The 21,376-nt window shown below is 47.2% G+C and overlaps 2 protein-coding genes across 5 annotated transcripts in view; one reads left to right on the top strand and one right to left on the bottom strand.

Moving 5' to 3' along the window:
- CSTF1 (cleavage stimulation factor subunit 1) overlaps nucleotides 1-17,129 on the bottom strand; it is a 66,541-nt gene extending 49,412 nt beyond the window's left edge. For 2 of the 4 annotated variants that reach the window (XM_086932489.1, XM_086932490.1), the window contains exons 1-2: nucleotides 17,023-17,108; nucleotides 8,209-8,325 (exon numbers count right to left, since the gene is read on the bottom strand). The gene's annotated coding sequence lies outside the window, so the exon portion shown is untranslated. Of the gene's footprint in view, nucleotides 1-8,208; nucleotides 8,326-17,022 lie in introns of all 4 variants that reach the window. The other 2 variants (XM_086932488.1, XM_086932491.1) reach the window with 2 other exon arrangements.
- Nucleotides 17,130-17,143: 14 nt separating this feature from the next.
- Nucleotides 17,144-21,376, top strand: part of AURKA (aurora kinase A) — a 123,795-nt gene continuing 119,562 nt past the window's right edge. The window contains exon 1 of the mRNA XM_086932486.1: nucleotides 17,144-17,360. The gene's annotated coding sequence lies outside the window, so the exon portion shown is untranslated. The remainder of the gene's footprint in view (nucleotides 17,361-21,376) is intronic.

Genomic DNA, 21,376 nt, shown 5'->3' with positions numbered 1-21,376 from the left:
AAAGACTCCTGATGTCAACCTTCATATTTTCTGAACGAAAAGTACTTAAATAGCGTTTTTTTACACTAAAACCATCTACCTAAACGTGTGCACATGACTTAGTTCTAACTGCTTGTAATAACTGTTCTTCTGTGCTTTTAAGAGAAGAAATGCTGCAAGGTACCGTTTTTTTTCAAAGCATGGCTAGATTCTCCAAGAACTTTATCTGTTGTTGCAGTTTTATTTCAAGTTACTCCAAAAAGTCCCACAGTTTGCAAAAGATGGTTTCAGATTCTAGGAGAAGTGTCCTTCTGCTCAGACTGGAGAGAGGGGGTTCAGTTGCAGTCTGAGGCAGCATGCTTTATTTTCCAAGCTGCAGCACAGAGTTGTGACTCTGAGACTTGGTAAGTGAGTTTAAAACATAACAGTGATTATAATCTTCCTGCCGGAAAAAGGTAAGAGTTGTTTGTGTTTGCTGGCAGGCAATTTTAACTCGCCATGTACTAGCGCGAAGAGTTAAGATCCTACTGTAAAGAACACATACCATGTAAGGATAAGCAGTGAGTTACTACTTTTGTCACAGAGATTCTTCTGGTACTTTGGGGGAGGAATGTACAGCGCTGTGTATTTAGAATTAGCATTGGTTTAAAACCTCCTGCTGCCGAATTACTCGTGTCCAGGAGTATGACATTGTTCTGCATTCTGTCCATCAACTGTTGTTTTTGCATTTGTCACCCCGAGTGGGACGGGTATGCTCAGACGGGAGTCCCGTGCGCTCCACGCCACTGGAGTCAAGCTATCCTGGCTGAAGACGGCTGATAGCCAGAAACCGGTCCTAGGATGCTTGATTCCGGTCCAGGGAAGACATGGCTTGGCAGTTCGGGCTGGACTGTTCCCAAGAGGCACAGGGTCAAGGCTGATTTGCATATGGCCATGGCTGAACTGGGGTGGTGTGGTGAGCAAAAAAACGATGGATTTAGGCCCAGATCTCTGTACTGGGGTGAATGTATGACACTGTTCTGCATTCTGTCCATCAACTATTTTTGCAGGAGTTTTCAGGCAACAATAAAAATGTCAAGTAACTGGTGAATAATGTTCCTGCTGGCTAAACACTTGCAATTCCCCAAAGGCGAGACCTATTGGCTATGCAAATGCTTGTTCTAATCAGCTTGTTTCTGCCTACATGTTCATAGAGTCAGCAGTGATTCAGTCATCTTCTTTCCCCAATGAATCAAGGTGTGAAAAAAGTCAGTACACCTCCACATAATCACTTGGGAGAGAGACGCATGGGTCGCCAACCTTTTCTGTACTGAGAGCTACTTATGTTCAATGAAACCCATTGAGCGCTACTAATATGGTTATTGCTGTATAATTTAAATTATTTTATATGTATAATAATACAACCAAGCAAACAGAAGATGATGGACGGAGTGCTGAAACTTTTCAAAGACTCTCGCCCAGTCACAGATCCGGGTTGAATCAAGCATCCTTCTTTAGCTCACTTCGCCACCCCAGTTCAGACACAGCTATATGCAAATCAGTCCTGACCCTGTGCCTCATGGGAACAGTCCAGACCAAATTGCCAAGCCATGTCTTCCCTGGACCAGAGATATGACAAAAGAGAGTATGGGGGGTGCACAACTAGGCTGAAGAGTATGTAGGCGAGGGGTTGTTAAGGTTCTGGGTGCTCTCCGAGGGTGGTGTTATCCGTCTAAACACCGCTGAGTAATACTATAGAGTTGTGTTTGCGGGGACCGCAGGTACATCCCCAAAGAGGCACACCAATACTGATCATCAAACGTGATTCAAAAGTTCATTTGAAAGGTAACATTTATTTTCTTCAATGTTTTTTTGTATTCCTTTTTTGGATTGTTTTACTATCAATATCAACGAAGTGCTTGCGCTAATATCGAGCACTTCGTTGATATTAATGTCACTACCCGTTTTTCTACACGTCGGTTACACACCTCTATCTTTCTGTGTAATCACCATTGATAAATTCTGGAACAACCCCTTCACCTTTCACTTTATCATTTGGCACCCGTTTCTTCAACTAGATTCTAACACCACGAGCACTTGGATATAACTCTCATGCTGCATAGTCACGTTACCTCTGACACCTTCTTTTGTATTCTTCCTCCTCAGCTCTTCCGTGATCAAGGGCTGAACAGCCCGAAATGCATTGGAAACAACTGTTCATATGTTTAACCATGTTGTCATCTGATATGCTTTGAATATCAGTAAAACAATCCAAAAAAGGAATACAAAAAAACATTGAAGAAAATAAATGTTACCTTTCAAATGAACTTTTGAATCACGTTTGATGATCAGTATTGGTGTGCCTCTTTGGGGATGTACCTGCGGTCCCCGCAAACACAACTCTATAGTATTCCCTGGACCAGAAACATGCATCCTGGGACCGGTTTCGGGGTAACACCTCTTATCAGCCAGGCTAGCTTGAACCCAGTGGCAAAGTGAGCAAGGAACCCACGTCTGGGCATACCATGCCAACTTAGTGCAAACAAAAGGAGATGATGGACCGAGCACTGAAACTTTTCAGACACTCACCCCCAGTCACAGATATGGGTTGAATCCATCATCATTCTGAAGCTCACTTTGCCATCCCAGTTCAGACACAGCTATATCCAAATCAGTCTTGGCCTTGTGCCTCATGGGAACAGTCCAGACTGCACTGCCAAGCCATGTCTTCCCTGGACCGGAAACAAGCATCCTGGGACCTGTTTAAAGGTAACACCCCTCATTAGCAAGTCTGGCTTGAATCCAGTGGCAAAGTGAGCAAGGGACCCACGTCTGGGCATACCCTGCCAACTTTGGGCAAACAAAGCAAACACAAGGAGATGATGGACAGAGCGCTGAAACTTTTCAGATACTCACCCCCAGTCACAGATCTGGGTTAAATCCAACATCATTCTTTAGTCCCGTGCTTTCCATGCCACTATAGTCAAGCTATCCTGGCCGAGGAGGGGTGAACCCCCAAAACCGGTCCTAGGATGCTTCTTTTCAGTCCAGGGAGGACCTGGCTTTGAAGTTCGGGTTGGACTGTTCGCATTGGGCACAGGGTCAAGACTGATTTACATATGGCTGGGATCGAACTGGAATGGCACGGGGAGCAAAAAAACGATGTATTTAGGCCCCGATTTCTGTACTGGGGTGAATCTATGACATTGTTCTGCATTCTGTCCATCATTTGTTCTTTTTGCATTTGTCAGCCCGAGTGGGAAGGGTATGTAAAGACATGGGTCCTGTGCTCTCCATGCTATTGGAGTGAATCTATCCTGGCTGAAGAAGGGTGAAACCCTAAAACAGGTCCTAGGATGCTTCTTTTCAGTTCAGGGAGAACCTGGCCTTGCAGTTCGGGTTAGGCTGTTCCCATTGGGCACAGGCTAAAGACTGATTTGCCTATGGCTGGGTTCAAACTGGAATGGCATGGGGAGCAAAACAAACGATGAATTTAGGCCCAGATCTCTGTACTAGGGTGAATGTATGACATTGTTCTGCTTTCTGTCCATCAATTGAACTTTTTTTAATAATTCAACCAAGCAAAAGCTTTCTAATTCAATAAGTTGGTCTGCACAGATGAGCTACTCAGAGGTAGCTCACGAGCTACTTGTTGGAGACCCTACGGTCATCCACACAATCCAGTGTGCACTTTGAGGAGACATTAACTTCTAGTGAGAAATGGTGAAATAGCTGTTATCCATATTCACCATCTTTTGGTACTCCAAAGTTTGTCTTTCTTTAACGTTTTGGTGCAGAAGCTCCACTAAGGTGACACTCATATAGGTGGAGTAAAGCAACGCCAAACATGCATCAATTGAATATTGCAAGTCGCCCTTTTAGAGTGATAGCAAGTTCTGTTCCACCAGCCATCCATGCAGACTTACTTCCAAATCTCCTGTTGCCGCCAATGAAAAGATGGCAGACAGCCTCGCACCCGCTGTTTCGCTGGAGACATGATGCCCTGCACCCCATCCACCAATATGAGAATATGTTGACACCAGCATGTGATGGAGTGGCGACAAGTGCTGCGAAAATTATACAAAACCAAAGGGGATGATGGACGGAGTGTTAAACATTGCAAACACTCACCCCCAGTCAACTGATCTGGGTTTAATGCATCACCATTCTTTATCTCACTCCGCCACCCCAGTTCAGACATGGCCATATGCAAATCAGTCTGACCCTGTGCCTCAAGGGAACAGTCCAGCCTGAACTGCCAAGCCATGTCCTTCCTGGACCGGAAACAAGCAGCCTGGGACCGGTTTCTGGCTAATCAGCCATCATCAGCCAGGCTAGCTTGAATCCAGTGGCAAAGTGAGCAAGGGACCTACGTCTGGGCATACCCTGCCAACTTAGGGCGAACAAAGCAAAACCAAAGGGGATGATGGACGTAGTGTTGAACATCGCAAGCACTCACCCCCAGTCAACTGATCTGGGTTTAAACCATCAACATTCTTTAGCTCACTCCGCCACCCCAGTTCAGACATGGCCATATGCAAATCAGTCTGACCCTGTGCCTAATGGGAACAGTCCAGCCCGAACTGCCAAGCCCCTGGCTGATGAGGGCTGAAAGCCCGAAACCGGTCCTAGGATGCTTGTTTCCAGCCCAGGGAGGACCTGGCTTGGCAGTTCGGGCTGGACTGTTGTCATGGGGCACAGGGTCAAGACTGATTTGCATATGGCTGTGTTCAAACTGGAATGGCCTGGTGAACAAAACAACGATGTATTTAGGCCAAGATCTCTGTACTGGGGTGAATGTATGACATTGTTCCGCATTCTGTCCATCAACTGTTGTTTTTGCATGCAAAAATGATGCAGGCAGGCAGGTGAGGCTCTGTGCTGCTCCCTCTGCCGCGCCACCTAAAGGACGTCTAGGCAGCCATCTCTGCTCTATAAACCCAAGCTTTAGCTTTCAAAATTTGAGCATGAATGCACCTCACCCAGATTGGACTTGGAGTCCGTGGTCATCCCACCCATTTCTGAGCATGTGAGCTATTTATCCATCTAATGCATTCGTTTTGAAGAGACATAAATGTATCGGATTCCCTGTCTGGTGCCTGGAATTTGTCTTTTTAAATAATGGACCTGCTGCCATAATGTTTGCTAGAAATTGTTTTTACATGTTCTTTGCTGCAGTATTTGTTGGCTTATGTCACACATTGCAGTAAAATAGTTTTAGTCAAATCAAATAACTTTATTTCGTATATCAATGGCACACAAACAGTACAGACCATAAAAAGATACAGTTTTAGTCAAACGTTTCCCCATGTGCCCAATGTGCTATGCATACCATGTGTTATTGGAATGCCATGCTAGTAGGGTTCTGGCAGTGGCGTTTTTTTCATTGGGGCGTAGGGGGGTTGACCCGCTACCTCTATTGCCCCCACATGCATTGCTAATCGAAAGTGCAAAATCAAAATTTCCATAGATTATTATTTACTGTGGCTGAAGCGTGTTCTTCCAGTCTGGGTAGGACAGGGTGTGGTCAAACCTGCTAATTGGCAGTCAGCAGCTAAAGCCTGGTTCGCATGTCTGGTTGGACAGATGTGTTACTGTGGCCAACCAGACATGCATACTTTAGGCTTCTGAACTGCAGTGCTAAGGAACAAGGCAGAAATGCAGCTCAGCTGCCCCAATCTCCTTTGGAGATATGGGGTCCCCTGCTCACATCAATTGTTGCTTTGCTCTCATTCTGTTTACTAGAAAAACAGCATGACACGGATTGATGGTTCAGGCTACCACACCAATCCATGCTTTGCTCTCATTCGGTTTGCTAGAACAAGCATTTACAATGCAACAGTCTCGCCTTTTTAAAAGGTAGAGCTATAGGCATTGTAAATGACAAACTTTATTTGTGTGCTGGCTTTGAAAACAGATAAATAAATGGCATTGTCATTTACAATGCCAATAGCTTAAACTCTCGCAAATGCCCGAGCTACCTCAACAACCGCATCAACTTCTACGCTCCCAAACGACACCTCCGATCAGCCAGTCACGCCCTCGCCGCCGTCCCCCGCATCCGAAGAACGACAACAGGAGGAAGGTCCTTCTCCTACCTGGCCGCCAAGACCTGGAACTCCCTCCCTCCCGACCTGCGCCTGACCCAAGACCACCTCGCCTTCAGGAAGAAGCTCAAGACCTGGCTGTTCGGGTAGCAGCAGCACCCTCCCCCCCCCTAGCGCCTTGAGACCCTCCGGGTAAGTGGAGCGCTCTATAAATGCCTATGATTGATTGATGCGACACCTATTGCATTTGCACACACACACACAGAGCCACACACAAAGCGACACACACAGAGCCACACACACAGCGACACACACAGAGCCACAGACACACAGAGCCACAGACACACAGAACACACACACAGAGCCACAGACACACACACACAGACAGGGCCACACACACACACAGAGCCACACACAGAGCCACACAAACACACAGAGCCACACAGAGCCACACACACACAGAGCCACACACTGCTCTTTCTTCACCTGGTCTCAGCTGTCTTGAAGGCCCGACAGGAGTGAAGAGGGTGCGAGCTAAGGAACTTGCTTGCTTTCTAGAACATCCACTCAATCCCATAGTTCCTCTGCATGAAGAGGAGACTGGTACAAGATTATGGGTGGGTCAAGAGGTCTGACCAAATGATGCGATGTCACTTCCGCTTTGCCTGACATTTGACTTTGTCGCCGTCCTTCTCTTAAAAAGGTCCCAGGGACGGATAAAGACCCCACCCTTGGCAGTGATATTTTGCCCTTGAGCGAGAGCCCGTGAAAGCCCGAGGAATGCAGAGGGGGCTTGAAGAACTCGGGTCTGGATGAAGCCTAGAGGTCACCGTCTTGGGCCTGGCAATTGCGGGCCTCCGTCCCTAGACGCGGGCAGGGGTTCCTGTGCCCCGAGAGAGGATTGAGCCTGCAGTATGGAGCTGGGGAGGGGAGGATTTACAGGCGGGGGTCCCAGGACTACTATTGTGCAACCAGAAGCCTTATTCAGTGAGAGGAAGCCCCACCCGCATAGTGTAAATCTGGGTTGAAACATTGCCATTTAGCATTTCAGTGTAAGCCTGGCAATCACAGCTGAAGATAAAATACTAGCAATACCATAATGAAATCAATCAAGTACAACGAACTCCATATGAAGGCATTTCCGTATTAACTGCTCGGGAATATGCACGTGGATCTATCTGTCCATTCAATGTACACTTCCGTATTTTGCTTTTGGGTCGCTAGTATACCTGTTCCCTCTCGCAAACCGTGACTCCGTGTGTAACGGTATTCTCACTCGCGTAGCATCATCGATGTAAACTAAATGGCTTTATATAAAGGAGATCTGAATCCACCTAGGGCGTGTCCGGCTGACGTGGACACCATGGAGCACAAAGCTGCAAGAAAACATTTATGGGGGGGGGGCACGCGAACAGGATCTTCTGAGCGGTCTGACATGCCCCCGAGCATGTTGCTAAACAGCACACTTGGAGTGACGGAAACAGCGGAGCAGTATTCTATTCCAGGAAATCCCTGCCAAGATGGACTATAAACTCATCAGACGGATAACATGACAAAGGAGACTTGCACATATTGAGCACAACATCCCCACCCTCTCTGTGATACCTATTTTATTAACAAAAACGAGCCTATATATGTACAGAATTTAAGAACGACTCATCACTTTGGGTCGCAAGCAAAGTGTGCGCACATGAGAACTGCATCAACTGACCCAAACTTTTGGGGGCAGAAGTCGATACAAAAGGTACCACAACTGTCTAATTGTACAATGTGCAATGAGGCTGTGTATTTTAATTTGGGGTACGGTTAAAGGTGTTATAGGGTGAGAACACGCGCAAAGGTATGAGGGCATAAGTGAAAAAGACTTAAACGCTGGCGCCCCTTCCAATAAACAGTTGTATATCTGGAGAACATCACCACGAGACTGACGTCGTGTGGCAATATTAAGACTGTAAAGCACAAGACACCCTTTCCCAGCCACGACTGAACCCTCCCAAATGCAATACACGTTACAGTACTTGCAGGTCGGTACATACTGAAGTGAGTATATCGGCTAAGCGTATGCCGGATGGGGCGCTTTGGCGCCTTCACTATTCACCTCCCGGACACATAAAAATATAGCCATGCTGTTGGCCGTTGTGAGGGGAGATGCAGCGTTTCACACTAACATTCACAGGCAACGACTAACCTCCACGGTACTCACCCTCTCTGGCCCCGCCACTCTTATCGCCACTGGTTTCAGAGGAGAGAGCAGCGAGAGAGGAGATCTGAAGGGGCGTGGCTAAATATTTAAAAGACAAAAGACTAAAGAGCGTGCAACCTGAAAAAAAAAAATAATAATACTTGTAACGCACTGTCACATGATTGAAACGTCACGTAGGATAAAAATTCTGTTTTCTTCATTTTGTAGTGGCAGGAATAAGGTAATCAAGAGAAGAATAATGACCGTGACGAGGACTGGGGTCCTAGGGCTCATGCTATAACAAGCGCTCAAGCGCTCGCCATTTGTCTCTAAGCCCCGTCCTTTTGCGATTGGGGGGACATGTTTTTTACTTTCTTTCTAGGATGTAAACAAGTCAAAAACACGCCCCCCAGTCTTAAAAGGACGGGGCTTAGAGACAAATGGTTCTTCTTTTGATCTAAGACCCGTCCTTTTGCGATTGGGGGGCGTGTTTTTGACTTAGAACGTCACTAGTAGAACAAAACTAAAAAAACACATCCCCAATCCGAAAAGGACGGGGCTTAGATGGAGAGAATGACGACACTGAGACCTCTTCTCTAATGGCTGGCTGGCGTTTAGAAGGCCAGCCAATGGAGAAGAGGGGCGGGGGTAACCCTCGCTACTCAGAGAGTCATTAAATCTCGGGAGCAAGACTGCGCATGTGCGCAGCCTACGCCACGCGAGACCTAAAAACAGCATGACACAGATTAGTTGTTCAGGCTGCGGTGACGTGACAATGACGAAGCGCTCAGAGGAAGTGCAGGGGTGGGATTACTCAAGCACTATGTGTCGTCTCCATTGCCCAGAGTGTGCTTCTAGGCCCTGGTGACCAGTGGTGAGTATCGGTTTTATTTTTTTATATGCATGTGGCTATTGTTATTGAGAGGGCTACATGTGAAACCCAGAATAGAAAGTACATGTACCTGGTGACAGGTCTAAGTACAGTGTGTGGTTTTTTTCTGAAATAACGAGTTACCCTCACCAGGGATGGACTAGGAACACAAGCCAGCCCTTCAGTTTAACAAGCCTCAGGGTGTCTGGGTCGGGGTGCTAATGATAAGCACTGCTGTTGCTTTTGTTACAGGGGGCCGATATTACAGCACTGCTGCAGAACTGGCCCCCAGTAACAAAAACGGCAGCCTGCAGTCAAAAAATGGATGGCCCCCATCCTTCCGGCCCACCGGGAAAACACCCGGAGCCTTCTATTGCCAATCGGGCCCTAACCCTCACCCTCAAGCTTGAGTGACTTTACACTGAAGGAAAGGCTGTTTGCATTATGCTCAACACTGCCATTACAAGGCAAGGTTAGAAATGCGACACACCACAAGCGTGAATGCGGCTCGCCAGCAAACTATAGGTGTGGTGAGCATTAGTTCAAGTTAGCAGTTACATTGCATAAGGGCATTTTCTGTAGGCACTAGGAGACTATGCGATTTGCCCAGAATCACAGGATGTTGAGGCAACGCTTTGACTTGAACGTGACTACATCCTCTCCCCATCTGCTTTGCACCCCACCCCCCACTTAGACTTTATATTTATCTTTCTGCCCAACCACTTTTTAAAAGGACCAGCGGCTCCTGGATGCTTGAATCCAATGTTAAAAAGTATGTTTCCTTGGTTTGCTGTGAAAAAATGTTTTTATGAACTGAAAGCGCTAATAATATAAATTCAAAAGGTCACAGGTAGTACCAGGTTCATTTCGAAGAACACGCTTGAAGGCCAGCTCACAGTACTCCAAAGTGACGCACAATTTCTTTATAACTTACAGGAGGCCTTTTTTTATTCTTTCTTCCTAATAAAGACTCTTGGTCTCCCTCTTTTTTTTTGTTTGAACACAAAGAGACAAAACAATAGGTTTCTCTGGCTGCATTTTTTTAATGGAAAAACACAGAAATTGTGCTGTCATTCATGACCGCCTACCATAGATGGGCAAATAAACAGCATGGAGAAAACTCATAATATTTCTTAATGATGCATAAACAGCAACACATTTGTAATCATACCAGTACTACAATCCTAATATTTTGAGGAGTGTGTATTATTTTGTTTGCAGAACACTAAACTACAGACAACCAAGTTAAGTTTACCATTTACATATATATGGAAGAATACAGTGTGAAATCAACAAAAATATCAATTAGACGTGGGGGAAAATATATATGGTTACGGCTTGAATGGTCAAAATAAGTACTAAATAAGACAACCATAATACACTGTCATGCTATCAACTTTCTCAGAGCACTGTTTCCAATTTTTGGTCTCTTTCTTGCACCTTATAAAAAGATACTACTTTTGCAGACATGTAGAAAGAATATGGAATTTTCATTGTGAGAAGAAACATGCACCTTGTAATTAATTGCAAAATGAGTTTAAAGCAGGTTGATTGTAGTTCTGAATGTGTGGGTACCTGTAGATACATGTGTCAGCTTTCTGGTCATGAACTTCTGAAGAGCAATAAACAATATTGTAGTACATGTACTCTAAGCAGCTAATCCGTGTGACTTTTCCAGGAAAAAAAAAGGTAAGAGAGCAAAAAAGAACTGTGCTTTTCAGTGTTTAAACACAGTCTAGGTACTGGGCAGAGACCCCCTCTATTCTCCCGCACTACCATTAGCTGACAACCCCTGGCTACCACTCACGCAAAAAACTGGTACAGCGCACCCTCCAAAGCCACAATCTCCTTACTATGGGAGCCATTTTACCCAGAAGGCGATGTCCTGACACATGCTGATGACAACCACTTTCAATACGCCTCTTACATGGATCGTTTTGGGCTTCAATCAGTACATACCACATTGCGCTACCTTATATTCTCCTAACCCGTGGCCCCCGATAACAACCCCCCACCCCCGCCTTACCCCAACTCTTGTCGTTTTGGACCTTGATGGAAACCGTCTGGTCTCCTGACTAGAACGACTTTGCATTGCCATGAAACCTGACACCACAACCTGAGTTAGAGAGGCTTGGGATGCACAGCTGGGCTCCCCTCTCACAGATAATGTGTGGCCATACTGCTGTTCACAGACGCAATATATTTCAGTCAACCACAGACAAACTGCTACGTTTAAAATTCCTCTACCGGGCATTTCTTTCTCCTTCCGACATCGCAAAATTCGACCACACAGAATCTGACCAGTGTCCCAAATGCTCCGCCCGAGTGCAGATTTCGCACATCTGACGTGGACGTCCTCAGATTGGCCTTTACTGGACCTCGATCTTTTCCCACATCTCTGCCATGACTGAGGTTGCAGTTGCACTGGGTCCCCGTCTAGGATACAGCGACGATGTCCCTAAGTCTGTTCGCCGGCTCATGTCGATGGAAGTTCTGCTTACCAAGCACAAAACTGCGGTTCATTGGGGTAGCGGCCAAGTCCCTTTAACTGCTGGATGGCTCAAAAGTATGACATACGATGACGTCAGCGGGGACTACGCACAGCTACAACCACTCACATCTCACCCTAAAACTTTTTAGTAGCCCCATAGGCTTAAATTATCCAATTACATATTTATTAAAAGTGATAGTTTTTAAACATGATTTGAGAAACATGCTTACTTCTGACCTAATAACAATGCTATTAGTGAACTAAGAGGCAAGTCAGGGGTCTTGTGTATCCTATATTTGGCTAGATTTGTATTACATATGGAGTTTAGTCTATTAAATAAAAAACGAATTTTTGTTTTTTTGCACAGCAGACATGCTGCTGAACTAACCTATTTGAAGGTGCTGTCATGTGATGATGATAAAATGGCTGCTCAGTGAGTTAAAATATTTGCCTAGGATAACATAATTTGAAAACAGTTTATGGGTCAAGGGCATTACAGTTAGGTCGACCTGATTATTTAAGTCACTATACCCGCAGATCTGGTAAAATTGTTATTTTTCGAGGCCTGTACTTATGTGATGGACAAACACAGACTCATTCTAATTTCAGAGTAAGGAACTGTCACAAGTGATCAGTGCCTGCTTCTTTAAACCCTCATCCACATGGCAGACTACAGAGTGCCCCAATTTATGTCAACTGGACCCAATAGGGTCAACTTGCTCTGCATGTCCCTCTAGTCACTACACGTTGAGACTTTCAGAGACTAAATCCGAAGCAGATTCAGGAGGTTCAGTGGCGGTGATCCTCCTGGACCTCAGTGCCGCCTTTGATACGGTGGATCACCGTGTCCTTCTACATCGCCTGGCCAGGGCAGGAATTGTGGGTCCAGCACATGCTTGGATTAACTCCTTCCTATCAGGCCGTTCATTTCAGGTGTGGGACGGCAACTCTCGCTCAGACCCCCTTCCACTCACATGTGGAGTCCCGCAGGGGTCCTCGCTTAGTCCCACCCTGTTTAATGTTTACATGGCCCCCCTGGAAGACGTCGTGACCCCCTATGGGATCAAAATTGTCAACTACGCTGATGACACCCAACTTGTCGTCTCCCTCTCCCAGCTGGACAAACATCCTGACAGCTTGCGGAACTGTCTCCAGGACATCTACTCCAGGATGTGCGAATCCTCCCTAAAATTGAACGGTGCGAAAACCGAAATTATGCTCCTGGACAACAAATGGTCCTCAATCCCCGCCGCGGTGTGGCCGGACACCTTTGGCGAGATACCCACTCCAAAGACAGAAGTCAAAACGCTAGGCGTTTGGCTGGAACCAAGCCTCACCATGAAGACCCAGGCAACCAAGACCGCTGGAACATGCTTTGGCCTCCTGCGGTCAACCCGCAAAATTCTCCCTCTCCTCCCTCCGCTCTCCAGGAAACTGCTGGTTCAAGGGCTCATCCTAGCCAGACTTGACTATAGCAACGCCGTCTACCGCGGCGAGCCGGAGTTTACCTTAGCCAAACTCCAACGGGCACAAAACGCCGCGGCAAGGCTCATAATGGACCTCCCCCCTAGAGCCTCGGCCAAACCAGCCCTCAAGGCCCTGCACTGGCTCCCTGTCCGCCAGCGAATTGAGTTTAAAGCAATGTGCACCAGTCACAAACTCATTAATGGTGCTGGCCCGGCCGCCCTGAAAGACCTTGTCGCCCCTTACAAAGCCCCAAGATCACTGCGCTCGGACGACGAACATCTGGCCATCGTCCCTAAATTTAAGAAGGTCCGCACCGGTGGCCGTCGTTTCTCGGTCAAAGCCTCCTCAGGCTGGAACGCACTGCCCCGCTACTTGCGTCTGGAACCCTGTCACGCCCTCTTCCGGAAAAAACTAAAAACTTTCTTATTCCCCAAATAGTCTTCCGGTCCCCCCTCCTCCTGGATATTACAACTCTATAGCGCGGGGATGCCTACGGGTCACCAGGCGCTTTATAAATTTATAAATAATAATAAATAAATAGAAGCAGTCGGCAGGTTCAACTCTGCACCGCTCTTTATGCTGGATCTCTACCACAGACTAGAGCAGGGCGAGCGGGCGGTCTAGACCCAGGGGGCACACTGGTCCTTCTCAGGGGTAGCCACCACACCAGTACCCAGGATAGTGCCTACCTCAGCAACACCGACATGGTGATGAACTTTGTCAACCTGGTTAGTCGATTAAACTATTTATTTCTATACCAGAGTACTGAACACACTCATATATGTAAACCATGTCTTCTACAGGCACTGATAAGATGTGTTGCTATTACTCAATCGGTTGACGCTCACTGTCGATGCTTGAAAGGTGTAGGACTTAATTACCTTACTGAGGCTTTCAGATCATGCACAGGCCATGAACTCTGAAGCCATCTTCGCTGTTTCATCTGCTGTACAGAACAGTGTGGCTATGTCTTTTGGAAGGAGGCGTCCGCTGGATCTACGAGAACATCATTATCCATTCCTGCGCTCCCTTTCTCACTAAGTTGGGGAATTAGGGGGGTGTTAGCCCCTGTGTTTACCATCATCCGGGAATTCTCAATCATCCCTGCCCCCACCACCTGACAGCTTTTCAAGTTCTTCTTCAATCAATGGGGGTGGGGAGAAGGAAATTAACGATCCAACCAGTTTCCTTTGGCTCAAATCTTTCAATCAGTGGGGGTTGGATCACTTGTCCTGCCAACCTGGATTACTCGGGTATTCGGTACGTCTCTCCCTACAAGGGACGTACCGAATACCTGAGTAATCCAGGTTGGCAGGACAAGTGATCCAACCCCCCACTGATTGAAAGCTTTTCAAGTTCCCCATGATGCTGGAAAATAACTAACAAGTAAAAATGTGTGTGAAACTGATTTTTAAAATAAATGGCGGCAAAACCTCTACCTTAACTCAGAATAATTTGGACTCAAGCTCCGTTTATAAGGATCACATGAATTAACTTGTATTTTACAATCTGAGGGACTGTCACAATTTTTCAAATACTAACTGAAGACAGGACGAGCGCAGGAGTGGGGTCTTTGCAGAATTACTCTTCCCCCGGTCCATGAAGGTGCGTGAAGTGTGTTGAGAAAAATAAAGGCCAGTGAGGCATCTCTCACACTCACTTCTAGTAGGGAGCTATGAAGTAATATTTCTCACACATGCCAAAAAATATATCCACAGTAGGTCATGAAATATCTGCAGGGCCACTCACTATGGCGAGTCAGTTTTTATCAGGTCGAGCCAATTTTTAGGACCTAATAGTCCGTTCCGGCAAGTGAACTAAAGCTGGAAAGGACCTGGTGTTCTGTCCATTCAGAAAGTGAATGAGCAATAAAGAGGCCTTTAAATCTTGTTTTTATAATTATACATTTGCTATCTGTTTAAGGACAATTTGTCTTTTTACTATCTGCTGCTTATTTTATCCTGGAAAATTGGGTTTACTTTTATTTCTCTTACTACAGTTCGAGGATTTGGTTACGTGAGATGTCTGACAATCATTGTAAAACATAAGGCTGTAAGATGTGAGGTTTTTTCGAACACTTTTTGAGAAACATTCCAACCTCCGCCCTGATGACAATGCTCGTGATAAACTAAGGAGCAGGCCAGGGGTAATGTGTACTCTATATTTGGCTAGATTGGTATTATATATGGAGCAAACGTTGTCTATTAAATTAAACAAGTTTTTTTTTGTATAGCAGAGATGCTGAACTTGTGTATTTCAAGGTGCTCTCATATGTGACAATGAAGAAAATAGCGGCTCAGTGAATTAAAATATTTGCCTAGGATCACATCGTTTGAAACCAGTTTATGGGTCAAGAGCATGACAATTGTGTTGAGTTGATTATGTATGTCACTCGACCTGCTAGTTTCAAATTATGTGATCATGGGCAAATACTTTTTAATATTTCCTAATGAAGCTTGTGTAACGGCAGCAGTACATCTGCTTAATCTGTTCTACAATACAAACTGTTTTAACTGGCTGTGTTGTACTGTAAGTGGCTAAAACCCATTGGATATTCAAACGTGTAAACAGGTCACTTAAATAAATGTGGAAATCTACCCATTGCAGTTTCATTTTTTAAACAAAGCAAAAAATAAATATGGATTAATACAGATAAAATTAGCAAAAATAAATATGGCTAAATACAGACGGTAAAATTAAAAAAAGGACCATAAAACTGGGACCTCAACTTATAATTAATACTGTGAGCCACAGTTGAGGATAAACATCACTAGACATCCCCTATAGCATTTGCAGATTCTCCCTTTCAATGTTACTACTATTTACCCATAAATCTTCTCACACTGCTATTATCAGGAGGTCACTGTTCCCTTTGAGAATAACCTAAAACTGTTATTTGCTACCATATGCGTCCAGCAATACCTTTATGCTTTCTTGGCCTTACTAGAGCGATTGTCTAGTCGCAGTCTGCCAGGGGACAAACTGACTTCTGAATCTTGTGCCTATCAAAAATACATAATATATCGCTATTGTCATATACAAATTATGCTGTTTCTTCTACAACCTTGCATCCTTAAATTGCATTCCACCTCAAAAAGCAATGTCTATATTTCTAGACCCTAAAGCCTAACGTCTGACTGTCGCATCCTTTTCTTTCAAATGACCCTCGCCTCGTTTACCAAATTGCATGCCCTCCTCACTCTGAGCACAACCTGCTCCTAGTCACATGCATGTTTTCCACAATCTCTATAATAATATCTCTGAAAAATGGCCACAACTCTAATAAAAAAAATACAACCTCTCCTTCGGTCAACGATCATACTCGTTGCAACCCAACAATAACCAATAACCCTATATTAATCACGAACCTTGGTTTTCTGGAGCAGCGTACTGCCTAGCGTAAAGTGTTTTCAGACCTCCTCAGGGGAAGTAAGCGCTTAATAAATAAAAATATATATTTACACACACTAAAGTAGCACCTACTGTACAAGATAAGGACATTGCATGCCACCATGAAACATAGATGAACGATGACACTAGGAAGATATGATGTATGAGCATAGCAGGGGCTCCGGCGGTTAAATTTAGGCTGTGTAATCATTCAAAAGGATTGGGGAGATAAGCATGAATTAAGTAGAGAGAAAGAAAAGAGAAACCAACAAAGAGTTATCATCATACATTGGATATATTTTTCCGAAGCAATGAGAAGAACGGAACAAGGTGTTAGCAAAAAACTGGCGAAGTTTGGTCCTTCAGAATGGGGTGCGTTTGGATAAGCCCTGATAAAAATAAAAAGCTTTTCTACTACAAATAGCCAAGATTGTTTAACCCCATGTTTGAGATGTAATCACCTTCTGTGGAAATCAAAACCTTCCCTACGGTCCGCCATACTCTTCCAGATTCAGATCATCCTCTTAGATGTTAACTCAACAGACACCGCGAAGCATAACATGATCACCACGTGAAACAAAGATTACCGGACAAGAGCAAACAAACGTATACTCACCAACAACAACGTGATCACAATCACGGATCTATTAAACACAGAAAAACCGCCGCCCCTACGTCACACCCTGCGACCAGGCGCACGCTAAAGACGCAAGGACGCACATGTCAAAACGGTGAGCAGGTTCAGGGGGTGGGGCATCTAAATCGCTGTCACTGCTCGTTCTGTCTCCTAGCACCCGAACTCTGGCTGAGCACTAGAATGGTAACCTAGTTCACTAGTGACGGAACAAAGACGGTATCCATGGAAGGCAGATAGCTCCGAATCCTGCTGCATAGGAATAGCTACATTTCACACGGAGACGGCTCCGGCGAGAAAGCTGCACTGGGGTCTCACGCGTGAGTTATATCAGTTGTTCATTTTGAATTAATACATGAGAAAGTGGATTACCGTGAAATGAAATATGTATTAAGTGTTATTATAAAATATTTTCACCTTTCTCTCTATTGTATAATCTATGTTAAATTAAGTGCTTTAAGTGGGATGATAAAGTGGCCAAAGAAGTGTAACTAGGAGTTCTTTCTAACACGAATGCCTGGATTACTTGAGGTAATCCCCATTACTCTTAGTCCTACTCGTCCTCGACCCAGTCATAGCACATGAGGTATTCCACCCGACAGGAAACAAAACAGGAAACGCTTTTTTTTAGACTCCACCCACCCTCCTGTCAGGTGCTATATTACACCTCACCACCAGAAGCAAATCCTGATGTACCAAGCACCAAAGGCCCGGCAAGGGAGGGCGGGCGGGTAGTATGACTGGGTCGAGGACGAGTAGGACTAAGAGTAATGGGGATTACCTCAAGTAATCCAGGCATTACCTCTACGTCCCTCGTCCTCGACCCAGTCATAACACATGAGGCACACCAAAGCAACCCCAACGGCCTTTGGCACACCACAACCAGAAACAAGAACAGACACAAAGGCGTGCAGCAAGACAAAGTTTATTAAGAAACCAAATCAAACAAGTGGAGGAACCCCCACCGCACCAGCACCCCAGAGCCAAAAGTCAGGCGGCCCGAAAGAGCACAATTCAGGCGATAATGTCGCACAAAAGTGGACTCGGACGCCCAGGTCCCCGCTCGACAGATTTCATCCAGGGGGACCCCATGGAAAGCCGCCCAAGAGGCAGACTCACCCCTGGTAGATCTAGCCTGAACACCAGAAGGGCAAGGCAAACCAGAGCCCTGGTAAGCCAAGGAAATCACCTCCTTGATCCAACGACCCAAAGTAAGCCGAGAGGCAGCTTTACCCCTACCAGCCAGACCAAAGGTAACAAAGAGGGAGTCAGAGGACCGAAAGTCAGCAGAACGAGCAACATAAATAGACAAAGCCCGTCTGACATCCAAAGAATGGAGCAAGACGTCAGAGGGCGAGGAGGGAGAAGGACAGAGAGAAGGAAGAATCAATTCCTGGGAGGAATGAAACTTGGAACGAATCTTAGGTAGAAACCCGGGGTCCAAAGCAAGGACCACCGCGTCGTCCAGAAACCACAAGAAGGGGGGAGAACAGCGCAACGCTGTAAGCTCGCCCAACCTCCGAGCCGATGTAACAGCGACCAAAAAGGCCACCTTGAAGGACAGGAACTTCAAGTCCACAGACTCCAGAGGCTCAAACGGGGGCGACTGTAAGGCACCCAAAACCAAAGAAAGATCCCAGGGAGGAACCGGGGAACGTACCACAGGTGCAGAAAGAGAAAAGTTCCGAAACAAACGGGAAACCAACAAGCCATCCGAAGGCAAAAGAGAATCAGGATCCCGAAATGCCCGGATAGCAGCCCACTGACCCTTCAAAGTGGACAAAGCAAAGTGTTTGTGAAACCCATCCAGAAAAAACTGAAGAATAGAGGAAACTGCACAAGAGGCAGGGGACAGGCCCATGGAAGCACACCAAGAAGAGAAGGAAACCCAGTGCTTAGAATATGAGGAAATCGTGGACTTCCTACGGGAAGCCTGCATCACAGTGATGAGGTGATCGGGCAAACCCCGGACCCCAAGAGACAGCCGTTCAACCTCCAGACCGCCAAGGTGAGAGGCACCAACAGCGAGGACGACTGGCGACCCAGAGGAGACGGGTAGCGGGGCAGGATCCAGGGAGGGCCCACCGCCAGCCGCAGCAGAAGTGGGAACCAAGAGCGGCGAGGCCAATAAGGCAGAACAGCCACCACCTGAGCCCCCACCCGCTGAACCTTCAGCAAGAAAGCAGGGATCAGAGGAAAGGGGGGGAAGGCATAGAGTAACCAAGGAGGCCAGAGGACAGTCAAGGCATCCACTCCCCAAGCCCCCTCCTCCGGAGTCCTGGAGCAGAACAGGGGAAGCAGGGCGTCCTTCAGCGAGGCAAAGAGATCCAGCACCGGAGTCCCGAACCTCAGGCACAGCGACCTGAAAATCCGAGGGGACAGGCACAGTGTGATAGAGGACGGGAACTTCCGACTCAAGGAGTCTGCAACCACGTTGTCCACACCCTTGATGTGTTGAGCAGACAGGGCCACCAGATGACACTCGGCCCAACTCGCAATGGCACAGGCCACCAAGTTCAGGGAAAGGCAGCGGGTACTGCCCTGGTGGTTGATGTAGGCCACAGTCACAGTGTTGTCCGACCTCACCAACACGTTGCATCCCAGAAGACGATCCTTGAAAAGGCGAAGGGCCCTCTCCACCGCTGACAGTTCCCTCCAATTCGAAGACCGGTGCGACTCCGAAGGAAGCCAACGTGCCTGGATCGCCCAAGGACCCAGAGTCGCCCCCCAACCGGAGGCGCTGGCATCCGTCGTCAATACCAGAGGGGGCGGAGGATGGAACCACATGCCCCTCGACAGATTGGAAGGATCCAGCCACCATTGGAGAGCAGACACCAACCCTGGGGTCACCGGAACAGGAATCGAGAAGTCCAGGACAGGAAAGGGCACCCAACGCTGAACATGCCACAGCAGAGGCCGAAGATGGACCCTGGCCCAGGGTACCGTGAACACAGTGGCAGACATGTGTCCCTGGACCACCAACCACTGCAGGGGAGGAGCAGACCTCCTGGAAAGCAACTTCCTCAGCAAAGACTGTAGACGCAGAAGCCGGGACTCCGGGAGAAAAACCTTGCCCATCACAGAGTCGAACACAGCCCCAATGAAGGTCCTCTGAGTAGACGGGTCCAGGTGACTTTTCGGCAGATTGACCAGGAAGCCATGTTCCTCGAGCGTACGCATGGTCAATGAAAGGTGGACAGACATGACCTCCGAAGATGGAGCCTGGAGCAGCCAATCGTCCAAGTAAGGAAACACGGACACCCCCAGGAGATGGAGATGGGCCACCAAGGGAGCAGCTACCTTGGTGAACACCCTGGGGGCGGACCGGAGACCGAAAGGAAGGACGCAGAACTGCCAATGACGACCATCCAGGCAGAAGCGTAGGAACTTCTGATCCTCCAACGCCATCGGGACATGCAGGTAGGCATCCTGGAGATCCAGCGACGTGAACACCCAACCCTCCTGGATCAGGGGAATCACCTTCTGCAGCGTCTCCATTTTGAAAGGTATCTTCTGAACAAACAAGTTCAAGGCCCGAAGATTGATGACAACACGGAACCCTCCCGTGATCTTCGGAACCACAAAGACAATTGAATAATTCCCCAGTCCCCGTTCCAGGCAGGGAACCGGGACAATCGCCCTCTTGACGAACAGTGACCCAACCCCCTCCAGCAACGCCCTCCGGCGAGCAGGGTCTGCAGGCAAAGGGGTCACCACCAACCCCGAGGGAGTAGGAGGGGACAGGAACTCCATCCGGTAGCCCCGTGAAAGAACATCCATCACCCACTGGTCCGATGCCGTCACCAGCCAAGCCTGGAGGAATAGCCGCAGTCTCCCACCAACCGCGGACTGACCCCCAGAGAGAACGGGCACTGGAACGGAATAGTCAGGAGCGAGCAGCTCCCGACCCCCCCTCCGGCTGGGGCTTCTTCTGGAACCTCCGAGGAAAGGACCTGCGAGCCCCCCGCTGGCCCTTAAACGAGGACTGCTGGAACCTGGAAGGCTGGCGAAAGGACCTGGCATTCGAGAAGGACGACCCCTTCTGAGAAGCAGGCTGACGGAACGACAAGGAATGCTTCCTCTCCTTGAAGACTTTATGCAGCTTGGTCTCCAGGGCGTCCCCAAAAAGCTGAGTACCAGAGAATGGCAACCTCAAAGCAATAGAACGCTGCGCAGCATCAGCCTTCCATCCTCTCAGCAGCAAGTTCCGACGGGCAGCCACCGAGGAACCACAAGACGACGCAGAAGCCCTGACAGAGTCAAAAGCGATGTCCGAAAGGAACTCAGATTGACGTTCCATCGACTCCAGCAACTCAGGACAACTGATCCCCTCCTG

Source organism: Lissotriton vulgaris, chromosome 7 (assembly GCF_964263255.1).
Source record: "Lissotriton vulgaris chromosome 7, aLisVul1.2, whole genome shotgun sequence".
Lineage (NCBI taxonomy): Eukaryota > Metazoa > Chordata > Amphibia > Caudata > Salamandridae > Lissotriton > Lissotriton vulgaris.
The sequence above is the reverse complement of the archived record's forward strand: the minus strand, read 5'-3'. Positions and strand labels throughout refer to the sequence as shown.